The sequence below is a fragment of the Lolium rigidum genome, chromosome 6, assembly GCF_022539505.1.
Source record: "Lolium rigidum isolate FL_2022 chromosome 6, APGP_CSIRO_Lrig_0.1, whole genome shotgun sequence".
Lineage (NCBI taxonomy): Eukaryota > Viridiplantae > Streptophyta > Magnoliopsida > Poales > Poaceae > Lolium > Lolium rigidum.
Window position 1 is genome coordinate 76655292 of NC_061513.1, and position 4591 is coordinate 76659882.

Sequence of the window (4591 nt, forward strand, 5' to 3'; positions counted from 1 at the left end):
CTCGATGCACAATTAAGTGTCGTTGGCCTATACATAGGGTTTAATTAGGGTTTAGGGTTAGCTAGGGCAGAGGGTTAGGGTTAGGGTTAGGGTTTAGGGTCTAGGGTATAGGGTTTAGTGTTTAGGGTGTTTAGGGTTTAGGGTTTAGGGATTTAGGGTTTTAGGGTTGTTTAAGGTTTAGGGATCATCGATCGAGTGCGCACACACATTATTAGATCGAGGCACCCGCGCCTTTACGCATAAAGTGCATGCGTATATATGTGTGTTTTTTGGGCCACCAACGATATATAGATGCTCGAGAGAGAGATTGAAATCCCCAAGAATATGTTCAAATATACAATAAAATATATGCACGAATGCATTGTAGGCCATGCATGCACACTAATTATATATATATTATGAGCAACTTAATCAAATGTGTTTTCATTCGAGAGAACTTGTCAAAATTCAAGTTAATTAATTTATCACGATAATTATATAATTAATTAATGAATCTCAGGGATATGTTATACAACATGATCGATATAGGCCATGTATATTTTAATTGGTGTTAATCTACGGTTTGCTAGGTAGCTGCAATATATAGAGCATGTTTTTATTAGATCGGGTTATAGCTAGCTAGTATAGTTTAGAGTTATGTGTTTTAATTAAGTAGGGTTGATTAGCTAGGGTTAGTTACATATATATGGTTTAGGGTTAATGCATGGCACATTTAATTTAATTAGAGGACCGCGAGAGGCACCCCTGGCCTGCTCGATGCACAATTAAGTGTCGTTGACCTATACATAGGGTTTAATTAGGGTTTAGGGTTAGCTAGGGTTTAGGGTTAGGGTTAGGGTTAGGGTCTAGGCCGGGTTTAGGGTTTAGTGTTTAGGGTGTTTAGGTTTAGGGATTAGGGATTATATATTTAAGGTTTTAGGGTTGTTTAAGGTTTAGGGATCATCGATCGAGTGTGCACACACATTATTAGAGGCACCCGCGCCTTTACGCATAAATTGCATGCATATATATGTGTGTTTTTTGGCCACCAACGATATATAGATGATCGAGAGAGAGAGAGAGATTGAAATCCCCAAGAATATGTTCAAATATACATTAAAACATATGCACGAATGCATGGTAGGACATGCATGCACACTAATTATATATATATATTATGAGGCAACTTATTCAAATGTGTTTTCATTCGAGATAACTTGTCAAAATTAGAGTTAATTAATTTATCACGATAATTATATAATTAATTAATGAATCTCAGGGATATGTTATACAACATGATCGATATAGGCCATGTATATATTAATTGGTGTTAATCTAAGGTTTGCTAGCTAGCTGCTATATATAGAGCATGTTTTTATTAGATCGGGTTATAGCTAGTATACTTTAGGGTTATGTGTTTTCATTAAGTAGGGTTGATTAGCTATGGTTAGTTACATTGATGGCACCAGATCGGGGTTTGGCCGGCAAGATCCGCCAGATTCACCACAGGCCAGATCTGAAGCCGATGACGAGATCCCCGACTCCATTGCGCCATTATGCTCATGGGAAACACTGGATCTAAGCTTACAACAACACTAACTCCCTCGGATCCAAATTAGCTCGACTCAACTTTGCTTATCTAAATATGGATGTATCCACACATGTTTTTACTCTAGATACATACACGTCTAAGGAAAGTTGAATCAATTAATTTAGTTCGGAGGGTGTACAATATCGGAGAGAAGTCGGCCTCGTCTCCGCCGGCGAGGCCGCCGGAGAGAAGAGGGAGAGGAGCCGGGGAGTGGGAAAGACTCGAGAGAGAAAGAGAAGAGGAAGAAATGAGAGCTCCACAGGGAAGAACATTATTTTTGTCGTTACGCTCGTAGCTTGAAGCTGAAAATTTTGGCCGCGCGCCAAATCATCCCGCCGCATCCATTCGAAAATCCCGTGACCAGTTTTACCCTTTTAACCCTGGTCCGGAAGCTACAACCCACCGACCATGGAGGGCTCATTCGGTAACAATGAAATATCTTGCCTAGATCCCGAACCCTCCCCACCGGCCCACACCCACCCACCAACCATTCGCCCCATTAGATCAAAAATACTCTCACACGCCAAAGCTCGACTCTCTACGGTACTAGATGCAGCCGCCGCCGGCATACTCCTCCACGGCGTAGCCTTGATCGTGTTGGCTGTCCACCCACCGATCCGCTCCCCCGCCGCCCTCGTCACCGACGGATGCGCTTCACCGCCGACCTCGCCACCGACGGATCCGCTTCACCGCCGACCTCGCCACCGACGGATGCGCTTCACCGCCGACCTCGCCACCGAGCTACCTCGGCGCAGCGGGCTGTATCAACTTCACCGAATCCCTTGCCGGCCAACCAGATGCTGTTTCACTAACGCCCGCTTCTCTGCGAAACGAGGGTCGATTCATCGTCTCCGCGTTCGCCGCCGCTGGAATGCAAGTTGCCGCCCCCGTCCACCCCGCGCAGCTTGGTTGGTACGCTGGCCCGTTAGATCGCGGTGTTTCTTTAGCCATGTTTTGTGTAGTTATTTGCGGATCTCATATGCCGTTAACTTTCTTGATGTGTTGCTTCGCATGAAGTTTGTTTAAATATTATGCAAGTACAAAAGCATTATCCGGTCGCTACCATCCTGTTCATTCTATCGACACTGTGTGCATTCACATATTTATAGCCTTATACCCATTCATTTGCTGCCAAGCTGTTTTTATGCTTGCATGCTATTGTCGCACTGCTTTTATAGTCATGCTATGGGAATTTCCAATCTGCTTGTTCTTATACCACATCATTAGCTCACCGCTAGCTGCTAGCTGTTTTCTCGTGTCTGCTATTCTCACGCTGCTTTTATAATCATGCTATGTGCATTTCCAATCTGCTTTCTATTATACCTCGTCTTTAGCTTATATAGTTATTGCTGCGTGCATGTCCGGTCTTTGTATTATCATAGGCTCGACTTGTCAATGTTATTTTTCCTAGGGATTGATCATGCGAACCACTTATTAGAACATCCAACATTAACAGCGGGGACGCTAGGGAAGGTTGGAATCCGAGTTCTTGGTTGGTAATTTTGGCGGTTTACTTCCGTTATTATCTATAACCTATATGCATTGTTCCTTATGCAAGAGATTAACACTTGGAACCACGCCATAGCAATGCCATTCATGCTTTACTATGTTTACGCCTATTTGATATGCTTGTCTTGGAGAAAGCTGCGAAGGTGATTTGAACCGACATTTGGTCATTCTTAATGCCGGTTTACTTTATGTGGAAAACCTTGGCATTACCCTACTCTAAATACGAATGTCCGAAATTCGTATCTCATGCAAAGCAACATCTAGTTGGTTTTAATCTGATATCCGGTAAATATTGGCTTATTCATTTGGCGAGCTCAAGTTTTTTGTTATTTGAAACCGAGTGACTTGGTCTTAAATGTGATATCTAAACACGGATTAAGGACAATGGAGCGGGAGGATTAGCATTTCACTTGATGGCTGAACCTAAAATGACGAGGCATGTTGACCACGACTAGTGCACGCAAGAGAAGGACTGCGGCGAGCCGGTATGTGCTTAGTACATGCATCTTATCTTATCTTGTGCTTATTTACGCTACATGCTTTGTTATCCGATCTCTACATTGCGTAATACATGTTTGAATAGTTAATTGTTGTAACTATGTTTGCAATGTTACCGAATGCGGTTTTAATGAAGCGAGTCATCATTAGAAGATAGTCGCCAAAAAAGGATGCTGTAGCGACCATTGTGCAACATTATGATGTAAGTTTGTGCTTAGTACAAGTTCCATACATTGTCTTATTTATGCAACTTGTTATTATCTTATATCTACATTGCATAATAAATGTTTGCATAGTTCATCGTTTAACTCTTTTTGCATTATTATCGGAATGCGGTTGTGATGAAGCAATCTTCATTAGAAGTGAGGCCCACAAAAACTTCGATATTTCTTACGATGCATCTTCTCATAGCCGTCAACCTAGACCATTGCTTTCATCAAACAATAAATATCTCAAGGTCTGTACTTTATAAAAGACATGGTATTCTTTGCTTTAAGATCTGTAGGCGATATGTTGACAAAGAGTACACAAGATTCAATCAAGGCGATTGCCAAATGTCAACGTGTTATTGATGATGCTAATAGAAGTCCTCAATGATTATATGTATTTTTTTTATTTGGGCACATGAATTGCCTTGTAATTTTCCTACTTGTTTTATTTGTGTATGTAATTGTGTGTATCATTGATATCAGATTTTAGGCTCATGAAATTTAATGCATGTTGACTAGTCAAACAAGTAGGGCACTACAACAGATTGGGCCGACCCACTTACAGTAGTGTGGGACCCACTTTCATTTTGGGCCGGCCCACTTCTTTAGTAGGCCGGCCCGGTTACACGATAGTGGGATCCACATGCTTATTGGGCCGGCCCACTATCTTGTTGGGCCGACCCATTTGCTATATGGTGGTCCCACATGGTAAATGGGCAGGCCCTTTAACGAGAAGGTGGGACCCACATGTGTTTTGGCCGGCCCACTATCTTGTTGAGGCGGCCCACTTGCTATATGGTGGACC